The sequence below is a fragment of the Coregonus lavaretus genome, assembly GCF_964263955.1.
Source record: "Coregonus lavaretus genome assembly, chromosome: 36".
Classification (NCBI taxonomy): Eukaryota; Metazoa; Chordata; class Actinopteri; order Salmoniformes; family Salmonidae; genus Coregonus; species Coregonus lavaretus.
In genome coordinates, this window is record NC_140023.1 from 9,531,677 (window position 1) to 9,548,590 (window position 16,914).

Below are 16,914 nucleotides of genomic sequence, written 5' to 3' on the forward strand. Positions count from 1 at the left end.
CCTGTCTTAGGTCAGTTAGGATCACCACTTTATTTTAAGAATGTGAAATGTCAGAATAATAGTAGAGAGAATGATTTATTTCAGCTTTTATTTCTTTCATCACATTCCCAGTGGGTCAGAAGTTGACATACACTCAATTAGTATTTGGTAGCATTGCCTTTAAATTGTTTAACTTGGGTCAAACTTTTCGGGTAGCCTTCAACAAGCTTCCCACAATAAGTTGGGTGAATTTTGGCCCATTCCTCCTGACAGAGCTGGTGTAACTGAGTCAGGTTTGTAGGCCTCCTTGCTCGCACATGCTTTTTCAGTTCTGCCCACACATGTTCTATAGGATTGAGGTCAAGGCTTTGTAATGGCCACACCAATACCTTGACTTTGTTGTCCTTAAGCCATTTTGCCACAACTTTGGAAGTATGCTTGGGGTCATTGTCCATTTGGAAGACCCATTTGCGACCAAGCTTTAACTTCCTGACTGATGTCTTGCTTCAATTTATTCACATAATTTTCCTTCCTCATGATGCCATCCATTTTGTGAAGTGCACCAGTCCCTCCTGCAGCAAAGCACCCCCACAGCATGATGCTGCCACCCCCATGCTTCACGGTTGGGATGGTGTTCTCCGGCGTCTTCACAAGGTCCTTTGCTGTTGTTCTGGGATTGATTTGCACTTTTCGCAGCAAAGTAAGTTCATCTCTAGGTGATAGAACGCATCTCCTTCCTGAGCGGTATAATGGCTGCATGGTCCCATGGTGTTTATACTTGCGTACTATTGTTTGTACATATGAATGTGGTACCTTCAGGCATTTGGAAATTGCTCCCAATGATGAACCAGACTTGTGGAGGTCTACAATTATTTTTCTGAGGTCTTGGCTGATTTCTTTTGATTTTCCCATGATGTCAAGCAAAGAGGCACTGAGTTTGAACGTAGGCCTTGAAATACATCCACAGGTACACCTCCAATTGACTCAAATGATGTCAATTAGCCTATCAGAAGCTTCTAAAGCCATGACATCATTTTCTGGAATTTTCCAAGCTGTTTAAAGGCACAGTCAACTTAGTGTATGTAAACTTCTGACCCACTGGAATTGTGATACAGTGAATTATAAGTGAAATAATCTGTCTGTAACCAATTGTTGGAAAAATTACTTGTTTCATGCACAAAGTAGATGTCCTAACCGACTTGCCAAAACTATAGTTTGTTAACAAGAAATTTGTGGAGTGGTTGAAAAACGAGTTTTAATGACTCCAACCTAAGTGTATGTAAACTTCCGACTTCAACTGTATATAGGACGGGTTGAAAATGGCAGATTTGGGCACTAATAAGAATGTAGTGGCTGTACAGTAACATACTATACATGACATCTTGCTCTGCGCTTCACAGGGTTTTGACTGACAGACTTTCTGAACTTGAGCACCGCGAGCGACAAGAGGTTGCTCCTATCCCTCCCACTAATTGGGCAACACTTGCAAATGTTTTGTTTTCTGAGTGAGAAAAATGCCGTAAATTGAGATGACTCAACTAAAATATGAACACAACATGTAAACTGTTGGTCCCATGTTAAATGAGCTGAAATAAATAGATCCCACAAAAAGCTTATTTCTCTCAAATTTTGTACACAAATTAGTTTACATCTCTGTTAGTGAGCATTTCTCCTTTGCCAAGATAATCCATCCACCTGACAAGTGTAAGATATCAAGAAGCTGATTAAACAGCATGCTCATTACACAGGTGCACCTTGTGGTGGGGGCAATAAAAGGCCACTCTAAAATGTACAGTTTCATCACACAACACAATGCCACAGATGTCTCAAGTTGAGGGAGTGTGCAATTGGCATGCTGACTGCAGGAATGTCCACCAGAGTTGTTGCCAGAGAATTTAATGTTCATTTCTCTACCATAAGCCGTCGTTTTAGAGAATGTGGCAGTACGTTCAACCGGCCTCACAACAGCAGACCACGTGTAACCATGCCAGCCCAGGACCTCCACATTTGGATTCTTCACCTGCGGGATCATCTGAGACCAGCCACCCGGACAGCTGATGAAACAAACTGTGGGTTTGCACAAACTGTCTCAGGGAAGCTCATCTGCGTGCTCGTCATCCTCACCAGGGTCTTGACCAGACTGCAGTTCGGCGTCATAACTGACTTCAGTGGGCAAATGCTCACCTTCGATGGCCACTGGCACGCTGGAGAAGTGTGCTCTTCCCGGTTTCAACTGTACATTTTTACATTTTAGTAATTTAGCAGGCTCTTATCCAGAGCGACTTACAGTTAGTGAGTGCATAAATTTTTTCATACTGGCCCCCCGTGGGAATCGAACCCACAACCCTGGCGTTGCAAATGCCATGCTCTACCAACTGAGCTATTTCAATTGACTGATTTCCTTATATGAACTGTAACTCAGTAAAATCTTTGAAATTGTTGTTGCGTTTATATTTTTGTTCAGTGTATTTTGAAAGATGAGATGTTGAGGATTATAATAAAATACAGCTTTGATGTCATACAAGCAAGCCAAACACCCGTGAGTCCAAATGGGCACTTAACATGTCAAAATCATATATTGTCACCGTTTATGATCACTATGTTTGGTGTACAGTTACAAGATACCATGGCGTCATACTCTGGGTTGTTTTCAACAGAATGAGCCTGTTTGTTTATTGTGAAGAAAAGTCGCCGCGGCAAACATACCAGACTCCTTTCTATGGGCACCAAAATGACGACCTGTTTCTTTGAATTGCCTTGCGCAAGTCTAACACTGTAAGATCGTATTTTATAACTTAGCTAGGCATCTTGGCAATAGAACAAGCTTTCAAATCATGCCTACCTGACCCAGATTGCGATTTATAGTGGACCATTTTTGGATTGCGTAAATAACAGTAATTATGTGATGGTGGGGATGCAGGGTTGTGTTCCGAACGAAACAACTACAAGTGTGCTTGCTCTAGTTCCTCAACGGCACAGTACCTTAAAGTTGAAGTCTCTTCTTTGAGTCATAAACGTGCATTGAAATTGCCACTTGGAGACACCAGTTAGTCCTTTCATTCAAACCTACATCACATTTTCCAGGAATAGTCTTATCGTGTTACTGAATTTCCAGAGTATTTTCAGATTGTTAACAACAAATGTGGCGAAAAGTACAGTAAATGTTTGGATTCAGTCTGTAGTGTACACACCTTTGGTCTAATAATGTTCCCATTATCTCCAAACTGTTCCCTTTCAATTGCTACCATGGTTATGCATATGCTTTTCATATTTCTTCTGTAAGAAACATTTCAATTTAGCCCTATCCATATTTGCCAATTCCCATGAGTGTAAAGGCCTAAATCATGTTCCATATCTGGATAAATTCTACTGCAGACTTGTTGGCTTCAATTCAGGTTAAGGTCCAAAAAGGATCATACTAAATGGCAATAGTAATTGCATTTATAAATCCCTAAAGGGAAAAAAGCTAAATATAATCCAATTCCATAGGGGAAGTACTGTACCTAACAGTAATTCTAACCAGATTTTTCTTCATCATAGAAGTTGGGTCTGGGGACAGGCCCCTTGGCTCTCAATGGTCAATTACTGAGGAGAGGCAGAAAGGCCAGTACTAGTAACGGCACCATGCTAAGGGGCCAGGGTTCCGGTCTAGAAGCACGGTTTCTACTGCTCCTACAGTTTTGCTTCGGTACTGCAGTTTAACAGACCCCCGGCCCAGAAAGCCAATTTCCATAGACGGCCACATAGAGAAGTCAGATTTGAAAATTCCTAATAAGACACTTTAGTCATCACCTTTGTGCAAAAAACACCCATTGAATTATTCAAATAATTGTCGCTGAGGCCGATTATTTTCCCATCACTTTTTCCAAGATATTACAGGTGCAATATGCAGAAAACGCTCCGCCATTTCCTGGTTGCTAAAATTCTAATAGTTCGCCCAATTTCAGTTTGTGGTAAAACAAGAGGCCATTGTGTAGAGAATCATTGTACCATCTAAACCACTGTGAAATCTCTTTCACATAAACAAAAATATTGTATTTTCAGCCGTTTGAAGCTGGTGTACAAAACCGAAAGTACAAGACGCAAAAACTAAACTTAAGAACTGGAAGCATAGAAATAGCGCATGTAGATGATCTACTGTTTCTTAGACTTGCTTTCAATGAAAATGACAGATCTATAACTCACATTTCTATGTGAATTTGGTGAAAAAGTTACATATTGCAGCTTTAACATTTTATATTCATCCAATGTCTGCTATGTTTTTGGAAGATGTGATGATGTCGTCGCTACTCGCCCTGCTTCCTGTGTGTGAAGTGTGAATGGGCACCTGGGGGGACAATATCAGGCCCTGTAAGGTTTTTGTGGCACAGTGTTTGGTGTCCATCACTGATTGGATGTGGTTACTGTACAGGAGAGCTATCACTCTCTAGTGAAAGTCTCAGACAGCGTCTGTGTGGGCATGAAGAGTTAACGCTGGGTCAGCCCTTTCTCATGTTGAGGATGAGGTCGTAAAACGGGGCTGGAGAGGTCACGGCATACCAAGCCGCCCTCCGGCCATCACCCCAGCACCCGTTGGCTGGACACTTTGTCCCAAAACGACAACCCATCATGCAACAGGAGCTTGGTGAGAACACAAACAAAGCAGCTCTCATTCATTCAACTTTTTACTTGACATCGTCTGACTTGATGTGCGGTAACTGCGGTTGATTTTGGCCTTTAAGTCAATTCTACACAAATAAAGGCTCTATCTCTATGAGCACTTTGAAAGGCCATTGACTTCTTTATCTCTGAAAGAAGAGCAGTGACCATGACAACCCAGTCCTGTGACAAAGGGAGAAAAACAACAGAGAGAGAAACACACCTTTCTTGAGAAAGGTTTCCATGGCACTGATATGTCAACCCCCCCCCCCCACATGGGAGTGCAAAATGTGTTGCCATTTTAAAAAGTTACTGACACATACACAAATAACACTTCCCCCTGTGCTTACCAGTCAGCACTCTATTTCAGGGTGCTGGTGAGCAGCAGCAACTTCATTAGCTAACATGTGATAAGAAAAGCCGCGAAAGGAAATCAACAAAGTGTTGTCAAAGCTATAATCAGTCTCTCACACACAGATACTGTATCTGGTGCCACACACACACACACACTGCCCCTCAATCAGAAAAGGAGGAACACAGTCAACTTGTGCAATATCCCATCATGCCTTCACATCCACTTTTATTGTCCACACAGTACACATAAAGACATTGTCAACACATCCACCCAGATGTTTTTCAAACTACTGCAGCAACATCTGTCTGTGTTTCCTCACTACAGTACAGTGCTGCTGGTTGATCTATACAATTCCTAGTCGACAATGGGCAGGCATGCTACAGTATGGATGGGTAACATATGCAGCATTATGCGGACATGTGCTCATGTTGAAAAAGGCCAACCTCTGACCTGGATGTTATAAACTAGGACTATGTCATATCTAAACAGTACATATCAATGGACTACATTAGTTCAGGCTTGAGAGATGGACACCAGACACTGCAAACAGTGTTGCTGTCCAGTATGAGCTGTAATGATGCTATGCTCGTCAAAGCTGATGTAGGATCACTTCTTCTTAAATCATCCCTTTCTATAGAACAAGACTGAACCGGGTGGGTCCAAGTGTGTGATTATAAAGGAGGTACAGGCCAGAGGCCCCCCTTCTGGAAAACCCTTTGCATTCCAGGGCTCTCCTCACATCAGGTACCCCACTAATTACCTCCTCTCTCATCCCCTCACCCATCGCTCCCTCAGCATGTGGTTTCTCCCATTACCCCTGACAGGTTGCTCTATGCACATTAACCAGGCCCTAATCCACTAGGGATATGTTACATGAGAGCCTCCAGACCAGACCATGATGGTTAACCCCCCTCACAGGACTCCATTAAGGCTAAGGAAGGGGGCCACTCCTACGGTGTTTAAATAGGTGACGTTATACAGAAAGTAACTTCCACGTCCCGGGTAGCACACCCCTCCAAGATAGTTACATAACGCTGCAGGACTCGTTTGGGGGGAGCTAGGGGATGAATGGTGTGGGTGTGTGTTGGGGTGGAGGGTGACGATATGGCCAAAATATCATATTATTTTGACGGTATGGCGGTATTTTATGTTTCTGAATAATCACATTTCTAAACATGTTTTATGAGTAATGCATTACTCTAGACTGCCAACAAATGAATTCTAAGTGATAGTTTTATACTCAACCAAACTATGACAAAACTGAGTGTGCAAAGCTGTCATCAAGGCAAAGGGTGCCTATTTGAAGAATCTCAAATATAAAATATATTTTGATTTGTTTAACACCTTTTTGGTTACTACATGATTCCATATGTGTTATTTCATAGTTTTGATGTCTTCACTATTATTCTACAATGTAGAAAATAGTAAAAATAGATGGATTAAGATATTTGTTATTCTTTCCATACAATACTTTCATACTAATATAATGGCAGATGATCACCTTCAGCTTTTTTATAATCTTAATGTAAATGTGTGAGAATTTCATTTTCAGCAGCTGAGAATGCGTTGATCTTTCTGTACTCTGTCTTATCTCCGCCAGGCTGGTTGTCATGCGTGTGTTTGTATTACTAATGACTGGTTGTCATGCTTGTGTTTGTGTTACTAATGACCTGCAGGTGCCTCCTACACACATCTACAGGTGTGTCTCCTCTCCTGACACACAGCCATCACAATCAAGTATTGATCCTGCTAAATTATACATTAGAGATGATTGCTAAGTTTTGCATAGTAAAGTGTAACACTGTAATAATCAAGTTATACGTTCACATAATGTAAAAGATGAAGGTGTAGTGCAAAGAGATTGCCAAAACACACCAACACTAACTTAGCTACCATTATAACTACAACTGAGATGGAAGAAACCTGATTTCACTCAGCTCATTAAACCTCACAATTGTGAGAGGCGAAACATCTTGGCAGAGAAACTGTGGCAAATACTGTGAAAAACTGAGAAGTGCAGGCCACTGCTTCAGAAATAGCATGGAAAACAGGTTCTTCTCGCTAATCCTTTTATTTAGACTGTCTGCACCATAAAACAACAGAAAGGTTCTATAAATCTTTTAGGGGTGTATTATTGAGGGATTACGCTCTAGACAGAATCAACAGAAAGTCTAACCAAACATTGAATGATTCAGGAGATATGCGGTGTCGTTAAGAAAAGCAGGAAGAAAGGAGAAGGTGGAGAATAAACAGAATTACTCATTTGTCATTCATAACAGACGTCTTATGATAGTGAACGGAAAAAAACAAAAACAAAACATGAAGTCACTTCAGTTGTCAACAGGGAATTCAGGGTTTGTCCATTAGAGGTGTTTGTCCATCTCATCATAAGGCTTCGTATCAGGCCTCTCACCAATCAGTGGTAATGAAGAAAATGATGTACGCCAGAATGCCTCCTTTGTTCTCAGTAGTCCATCTTAGAATCTGTGGGTGTTCGAGACGTAATATTTACAAATGCATCATGTAAATGAGATCTATACACTACCGGTCAAAGGTTTTAGAACACCTACTCATTCAAGGGTTTTTCTTTATTTTTACTATTTTCTACATTGTAGAATAATAGTGAAGACATCAAAACTATCAAATAAGACATATGGAATCATGTAGTAACCAAGAAAGTGTTAAACAAATCAAAATATTTTATATTTGAGATTCTTCAAATAGCCACCCTTTGCCTTGATGACAGCTTTGCACAATCTTGGCATTCTCTCAACCAGCTTCATGAGGTAGTCACCTGGAATGCATTTCAATTAACAGATGTGCCTTCTTAAAAGTTAATTTGTTTAATTTCTTTTTTTCTTAATGCGTTTGAACCAATCAGTTGTGTTGTGACAAGGTGGTGTGGGGGGGGGGGGGGGGGGTAGCCCTAATTGGTAAAAGACCAAGTCCATATTATGGCAAGAACAGCTCAAATAAGCTAAGAGAAATGACAGTCCAAACTTTGAATGTTTCTTCAAATGCAGTCGCAAAAACCATCAAGCGCTATGATGAAACTGGCTCTCATGAGGACCGCCACAGGAATGGAAGACCCAGAGTTCATTAGAGTTACCAGCCTCAGAAATTGCAGCCCAAATAAATGCTTCACAGAGTTCAAGTAACAGACACATCTCAACATCAACTGTTTAGAGGAGACCGTGTGAATCAGGCCTTCGTGGTCGAATTGCTGCAAAGAAACCACTACTACAAGACACCAATAATAAGAAGAGACTTGCTTGGGCCAAGAAACACGCGCAATGGACATTAAACCAGTGGAAATGTGTCCTTCGGTCTGGAGTCCAAATTGGAGATTTTTGGTTCCAACCGCCGTGTCTTTGTGAGACGCGGTGTGGGTGAACGGATGATCTCTGCATGTGTATTTCCCACCGTAAAGCATGGAGGAGGAGGTGTTATGGTGTGGGGGTGCTTTGCTGGTGACACTGTCATTGATTTATTTTTTAATTCAAAAGGCACACTTAACCAGCATGGCTACCACAGCATTCTGCAGCGATACGCCATCACATCTGGTTTGGGCTTAGTGGGACTATCATTTGTTTTTCAACAGGACAATGACCCAACACACCTACAGGCTGTGTAAGGGCTATTTTACCAAGAAGGAGAGTGATGGAGTGCTGCATCAGATGACCTGGCCTCCACAATCCCCCGACCTCAACCAAATTGAGATGGTTTGGGATGAGTCAGACCGCAGAGTGACGGAAAAGCAGCCAACAAGTGCTCAGCATATGTGGGAATTCCTTCAAGACTGTTGGAAAAGCATTCCAGGTGAAGCTTGGTTGAGAGAATGCCAAGAGTGTGCAAAGCTGTCATCAAGGCAAAGGGTGGCTATTTGAAGAATCTCTTTTTTGGTTACTACATGTTTCCATGTGTTATTTAATCGTTGTGATGTCTTCACTATTATTCTACAATGTAGAAAATAGTAAAAATAAAGAAAAACCCTTGAATTAGTAGGTGTTCTAAAACTTTTGACTGGTAGTGTATACACACAGAAACGTGGGGGGAACCGTGGAACATTACTTTTTGTTTTGAACTCAGCTCACTGCTTTTGACGCTGTGGGCGAAGCAGAGCAGTTATGACTGAAGGTCACACAGAAAGAGAGAAAGGGCTGTCGTTAAAATCAAATGTGTGCAACACAGAGGCACAGACTGGCATGGCTAACAATCCTTTTTTCTGGAGGCTTTGCATAACGCCTTGGCCAGGGAACCACAGAAAGAAAGAGAGGGGAGAGAGCAAAGGAGAGAGATAAAGTGAGAGGGCTACAGAGAGAGCGAGGGAGAGTATGGTCCAGTGCCTCGCAGACAGGCACACAGCTGCCCACTCAGAGAATGAAGCCTTAATAGGGACACGCACACAAAAGCCTTGCAAATGTGTGCGTCTTAAGCACACACAGGAGCACAGAGTGATCCCCTTTAAAAACAAACTCTGCTTAATTACCTCCATAAATTACTGCAGCTATCCCATGTCCAAAACAAGTCCCTCTTGTCTGCCTACCGCCTGCCTAGCTATCTGAGACAACCCTGTTCGACTTGACTCTTTCACATGTAGATTCCAGCATTTCAGACTTTACTGTGCTAAAAAGAAGACATTGAAGCAAGGAAAACCATTTTTTAACACTGCAGTGGATAGTTTGGTAGATCGTGCTTGTCATGCAAATCTACTTTGACAGAAACATAGACAGAGACTCCTTGAATGAGGCCTATACTCTGAAAGATTATTTGTTTACAAAGTTGTACTTTACCCTGCAAGTGCATACAACAAAATTAGACATAGCACAGTTGTTTGATATCAACAGATTGTCTGGAAAGGTTTGAGGAAGATATGCTCTTCAATCTTTGTGACACTAAACAATGCTGCGTATCACAAGCAAGAGGAAGCTTAGGCCTTGTCTAGACTTGACAGTTCATGCAACTTTTGTATTCTGATAATGGAGTTCTTATCATGGAATTCCGAACACATCATGCGTCTACATTTACATGTAGATGTGTCCACCCTGTCCACATTGTGTCTGTTTCCGCGCTATATTCAAATGCCAGTATACATTCTACAAATGGTGGAATAGGCTAAATATGATTATAACACAACAGCTGATGGAAGTAGCTAACTACTGTAGTGAAGTAGCCAGCTAACCTCTGTAGCTAGCCAGCAAGCAACGCTAAAGGGAGTGCAAACTAGTTAGCTTAACTCTAGCCTAACAAAAAATTGTTTTTCTAAATATTAGCTAGCTGGCTAGCATTTATGAGGCCAGCAAACACCTTCCCCACATGCTAGGAATGTATTTTCTCCAACGTTATAATGAAAAGGTGCCTCTTGGTCCCAAAACCCAAGTATTCTGGAGACTTGTGGGAGGAGTGCTTATGACGTTGCCCACTGTATGCGCTTTTGGTAGCCGGATTGTGTCCAGACTGAGGAGAAATCGGCACACAATGCATCTCTGACCACATCCTGAAGTGGTCAGCCAGATCTGAACACAATCAAACCACAAAGCGACTTTTGTGTGTGTAGACCTGTCTTTTCATTGTGAGCTTCGATTCTGATAGCAGAAGTCACATGTAAGTGTCAAGTGTAGACATGGCCTTAGTCATCATAACTGTGTTTACCACCATAGCTGAGAAGTATGAACCAACACACAATAAACTGTTCTGTCCTCAACAAACAGCCCTTAGACTGTCTCAGACACACACAAGCCTGGTGGTCTACACCTATCAACATCCCCTTTGTAATTAGATACTAGAGCTGATCCAATCTCAGCCTGACTTTGCACCTAGTTTGCCAGTTGAACTGAGATTAGTTTTCACATGCAAGCAAGAAACGGAAAGGTCAACTACTGTATGTACATGGCGCATTCACTAAAACTACACTTTAGTTTACTTGCCAATAACCCCCTCAGTAAACCTAGAGAGAACAGAGGTGTATAAACCCACATACCTCCTTCCTGTCCCAGTAAGGTGAGAGCAGACACAGACAAGTACACTGTAAGCATTCCATGGAATTTCAGGCCATCCTGGTACAAAACCGGTAGTCTGGTATTTAGTTCATGAAGTAAAGATCAACCATCTCTCCCACAACATAACAAGAGGGCAAAAACAATAACTTCCCTAGTCCCAAAGGAAACGACCCTGGCAAACCCGTAGTCAAAGTGTACCATTGTCAGTGGTACATTAATCAGTGTAGGCCTACCCAAACATTCTGTAGCCACGCAATTACATTACACACTCCAACCATGATCCAAAACATGACTCCAAAAACAATGCAATCTAACAATACAGCATTTCCCTGCCAACTCCTCGATCTCAACACTTTGTTTTGTTAAGAGAGCAGAGGAGTGGTTTGGTTGTCTGAGCTCCTTGAAACTGAACCATACCATTCAGAACACCTTCAAAGTTGCATGTAAAGTGTTTTCTCACAAGTCTCGGAGTTTCATTCCATTCAGCAACACAAACAAAGAACAAAATGACTCATATCAAGACATCCCTGCTGCAACCCCTCCTCTGCAAAACTATAAACAAGAAGGATGATGTTAATTACAGAACTCAATTACGATAAAAGGCTGAAATATGTTGTTGAGTGTGAAGTCTTGTGAAAAGCATGAGCTGGCGCACACTCAAAACAGTTAGTAGAGGTGCTGACTAACGGCGAGTAAACTGTAGGCTATAAAAATCAAGAGAGTTGCACACTCTATATACAAGCTCCCAGTAATTTATTAGGTAAACCATGAACCTAATATCACAGTGCCTTCTCATGTGCCATCACAGTGATGCCGAAACATTGGTTTACCCAATAAATTACTGAGAGCTTATATATAGTGTGCAACTCTCTTTATTATTTATTTGTATAGCCTAGAGTGTGAAGTCTTGCGCAGTGTGTTTGTGTGTGTGTGCCCTTACGGAAAACCCACATGAATGTCACGTGAAGTGTTCCAAAAACACATGTTTTCATGTGATCACATCCCACTGGGCAGACGTCAATTCAACATATATTCCACGTTGGTTCAAAATAATTTCATTGAACCAGTGTGTTTCCAGTGGGATGTGATCTTATATGAAGTTTATGTGATAACATGAAACTACACTTGAAAACATGTGAAGTGTTCCAAAAACAATTTCACTGAAATCATGTGATTTTACACATGTGAAATCATGTGGTTTTTCTGTAAGGGGGTGTGTGTGTGACTCATGGAACACCTCAAATGACTATCAATCTTTTCTAAGGTTGCAGTGCAGAGGAGGGTGTCAACAAAATGAGATAAGAAAGACACACTTCCCTCCAACTGGAAATTCTTGAAACAGACAAGGGTTACAGGCACACACCATGACATGTAGGCCTCCTGTAGCTCAGTTGGTAGAGCATGGCGCTTGCAACGCCAGGGTTGTGGGTTCGATTCCCACGGAGGGCCAGTATGAAAAATGTATGCACTAACAGTAAGTCGACCTGGATAAGAGCGTCTGCTAAATGACTAAAATGTATTTTAAAAAATGACAGCGGGACAACTTACAAACCCCAATGTGCCTACAACCATAATAACAACATATCCAGCTCTACAATTCCCGCTCTGGATATTTGAGGGTATGCAGGTGTAAAGGATGTCACACTGCTTGCTTAGTGAGTACCTTCTGATTCGGCTCACACAAGACTTGGACCTTTGCCTTGCCACCCTCGTAAAGCGTCTTACTAGTCGGCGTGACACCAAAAGAGAACTTGTTCTCAACTGGCTTACCTGGTTAAAATAAAGGTGAAATAAAAAAATTAAGAGCTAGCAATTTGGCAGTGCAAGTGGTGACATTTCAGGCTGAGGAGTAAGTTTCACACATCCCAATGTGCTACATTCACCCCTCAAATGTACTCAACAGCGCCCCCAGCGTTTAGCTGAGCACAACTGTGGATCTGGGTCACGCACCTTTGGCTCGAACACAGGACCACTGCCTTGCTAGCACATGTGACCACCCTCCTGAAACTGTCTTACCAGTCGGCACCACGCGAAAAGCTAGCAGTCAGCTGCAAGTGGTCACACTTCAGGCTGAGAAGTAAGTTTCACACATCCCCATGTGCTACACAGGCATGGTGAGAGCAGCGGGGGGAAAAAATAGTACTAGTGCGGGTTTGAGAGGGGGGTTAAGTTGAGTGAAGTATGACCAACGGAACCGGGTTACAGAGATGGAGCCTTGAATACAGGAAGGCTTTTGTCCCAGTGGCCCAAGCACTGCGCAGCTCACAACGCAAATGATCTCTCAATCAACTCCTCTCTGTTCTCCTATATGACTACGCGCTGTCCTACTACAGTGGAGACATGCGCAACCGGCAGCTGGAAAGCAAGCAAGTTTACGCAGCATCGCAACACGGTATTTGCCTTGTTCCTCAATTACATTGTGCAGTAGGCTATTTTAAGAGAAATAAAACAGGATAACCATTTGTGTTGGGGTTACAGCCTTTCAATGTAATCCCGGAAAATGTAATTTCCCAAGCACATATTTTGATAGCATGGATCACAAGCAAGCAACACTTCCCAATTTCAATTGTTGACAATATTTAACTTTCTCTAGCCATAAGCAACAAGATTATATGCTTCTTTCAACTTCTTGCATGGAAAAAAAGCTCAAGCAAACTTCAGCAATCAACAAACTACTTTCGGCAACAAAGACACCCAAAAGAGGATTAGCATACATTCTCAAGAGTAGCCTACCGATTCATAAGACAATATGATGTCGGGATGGATGGCTTACTACCTGGCCAGCTGAGAGTCTGTCGAAGTTAAGTCATCTTCGATTTCCGCAACAAAGGACCAGAAAAGTGTGTCGATCCTCATGCGCACTGCTGCCTCCACAGCGGCGATGGCAGTGTGACTGAGCAACCGCATGAAACTCCAGACTCGCTGGAACATTGTAACAAAATCCGCGTTCAGCGAAACCATTTCTTACGCAGAGGGAGGAAGCAACTATTGATTCCACAGTGTTGTAGCTAATTTGAACAATTAAACGTAACCGTGCTTATACAGATACTATTTAATAGATTCAGCATGTTTCTTGCCATTCATTACACATTTATTTACTTATATTTCTAGTTCAATATAAACTACATCATTACCCCCCCATATTGGTATCGTCTACTTGTGTGTGCCTTTTCCCACAACCTATTCTGAATGTACAACTCTTTAGTAACATTGTCACAGTTAATAGTTCACTTGTAAATGTGTCCACTATCACAATTTGACTGTGGTTGACTGACCCTCTTCAGCCTGTGGCATATGAATTGAAATGAAATGTTCCCAGGCCTTAGTAACCTGTAATTTATGACACTTACCAAAATAAGTAGGTCCTATTCAATGCTCTCATTCAGATTGCCATTTGTTAGGCATGTCTAAAAGTGTTCCTTCTTTGTCACAGTAATGTCTATATACACCCATAGCTCTACTAAAAAATATACTAGATTTAAAAGTGTCATGTAGAAACATGTAGTACAGTTCTGTAAACTATTTTAGCAGTAGCAAAATACTAGGCCTAGTAGCCTAAATTAATGTATAATGGTGTATGCAGAGATATACAGTATTATATTTAGCTACTCCAGTGTGCTCTGTAACTGTGAAATTGACTGAGCTGCCTGTAAGGTTTCACTGGGACCTGACAGATGGTTTGAAATGTGGCAAGGAGGAATCTCTCCCACTTCTACATTGCTTCCCCGGCAAGGAAAACTGCACAGCTACATGCAGGAGTAATTCAATCAGCGCCCGAAAATCATATTAAGAGGTCAAATGGTTTCCAAGGAGATAGAACAAAAAAACATAAATATTTACTGTATCACACTTGAGACTGAAATGAAAGCACAGCATTCATGGTGTTAGGGCGGCAAGAAGGCTGTGGCATCAACTCTGCAACTTTTGATTAACATTATGAGTGGAATAAAAGTGAGGCTTCCCCACAGTGCCAGCACACGTTGCCTGCTGATGAAGTTATGAACCTACTGTACATTTTCATGTTGCTTTGAGAATAACATGGAGGCGAAAGAAACGCACACCTGTTTAGGAGAGGTGCTGGCTAGCGGAGTAGAACACCTGTTTAGGAGAGGTGCTGGCTAGCGGAGTAGAACACCTGTTTAGGAGAGGTGCTGGCTAGCGGAGTAGAACACCTGTTTAGGAGAGGTGCTGGCTAGCGGAGTAGAACACCTGTTTAGGAGAGGTGCTGGCTAGCGGAGTAGAACACCTGTTTAGGAGAGGTGCTGGCTAGCGGAGTAGAACACCTGTTTAGGAGAGGTGCTGGCTAGCGGAGTAGAACACCTGTTTAGGAGAGGTGCTGGCTAGCGGAGTAGAACACCTGTTTAGGCGAGGTGCTGGCTAGCGGAGTAGAACACCTGTTTAGGCGAGGTGCTGGCTAGCGGAGTAGAACACCTGTTTAGGCGAGGTGCTGGCTAGCGGAGTAGAACACCTGTTTAGGCGAGGTGCTGGCTAGCGGAGTAGAACACCTGTTTAGGAGAGGTGCTGGCTAGCGGAGTAGAACACCTGTTTAGGCGAGGTGCTGGCTAGCGGAGTAGAACACCTGTTTAGGAGAGGTGCTGGCTAGCGGAGTACAACACCTGTTTAGGCGAGGTGCTGGCTAGCGGAGTACAACACCTGTTTAGGCGAGGTGCTGGCTAGAGGAGTAGAACACCTGTTTAGGCGAGGTGCTGGCTAGCGGAGTAGAACACCTGTTTAGGCGAGGTGCTGGCTAGCGGAGTAGAACACCTGTTTAGGCGAGGTGCTGGCTAGCGGAGTACAACACCTGTTTAGGCGAGGTGCTGGCTAGCGGAGTAGAACACCTGTTTAGGTGAGGTGCTGGCTAGCGGAGTAGAACACCTGTTTAGGTGAGGTGCTGGCTAGCGGAGTAGAACACTTGAAAAATAATAGGAGAGCCGCACACTCTAGGAGCTCAGATGAAATAATTTAATAACCTAATAACCAACGTTTCGACAGACAAGCTGTTTTCATCAGGGTATAACGCTTTGAGAATAACGCCCATATTCCCATATAGTGTATTCCCATATAGTGTATGTCTTCTGTGACTCATGAAACACAGATCATGTGTATCCTAAAACAGGACAAGGAGCAAAAGCCTGCAGCCACACCAGTCCTTTTCAGATAGGATTGCTCACCCCTGCCCTAGAACTAGCTTGGCATGCCATGCGGCTGTTGAAAGAGGATAACATGCTCCAAGCAGATGAGTGAAACAAAATGTATAATTTACTAGGCCTCAAATTCCTGGAGCCAGTTTAATGACTGCTGCCTTAAAACATGCTGTACGGTGGCCGTGCTTTATTTCCATTAACAACACCAGAGCTCCAGGTGTGTTCCTGTTCACAGCCTCATAAACTAACAAATGAACCACTATCAAACCCTCAGGGTGACAGGATCACAATCACATAGCAGATGCATAAACATTTGCATGGTAATGATAAATCTATCAATCACTTCTATTAATCTACAAGGAACTAAGGTGCTATCCACAGATGAAAATTTTTGTTTATTTGAATGGTGTTTTGCAACTGCATTAGCAGGATACCCTGACGATAAGGCATGCTGTATCGAAAAGTTGACTGAACTACTCTGGAGGATTGCAGTGCCTCGCAAAGCCTCCATATTTGTGTCTGCGTCTCTTAGCAACAGCACCTGCGCGAGACAGTGGGCTTTAGGTAAGGAGTAGGGAGCTTCAGTCTGTAATTCAATCTAATCTGTGGTGCAGAACAAATACATTGTTTCTGTGCCAGGCAAACAAAGAGCCATTTGAAGAATTCCTTAGATGCTGTCTCGTCTCAGACAGTGTACATTTCAATGAGACAATATTGGTCACAAAGTGAAGACAGTCAAGAAGCATCTTGTTTCATGGGAAAAAAGTTGTGTAATGGTATAATGTGTCAATGCGCACCC

The 16,914-nt window shown here is 42.5% G+C and overlaps 1 protein-coding gene across 1 annotated transcript in view; it reads right to left on the reverse strand.

The window, feature by feature from the left end:
- LOC311110919 (protein FAM53B-like) overlaps positions 1-14,164 on the reverse strand; it is a 31,044-nt gene extending 16,880 nt beyond the window's left edge. Inside the window, exon 1 of the mRNA XM_084153558.1 lies at positions 13,748-14,164. The gene's annotated coding sequence lies outside the window, so the exon portion shown is untranslated. The remainder of the gene's footprint in view (positions 1-13,747) is intronic.
- Between the last annotated feature and the right edge of the window lie 2,750 nt (positions 14,165-16,914).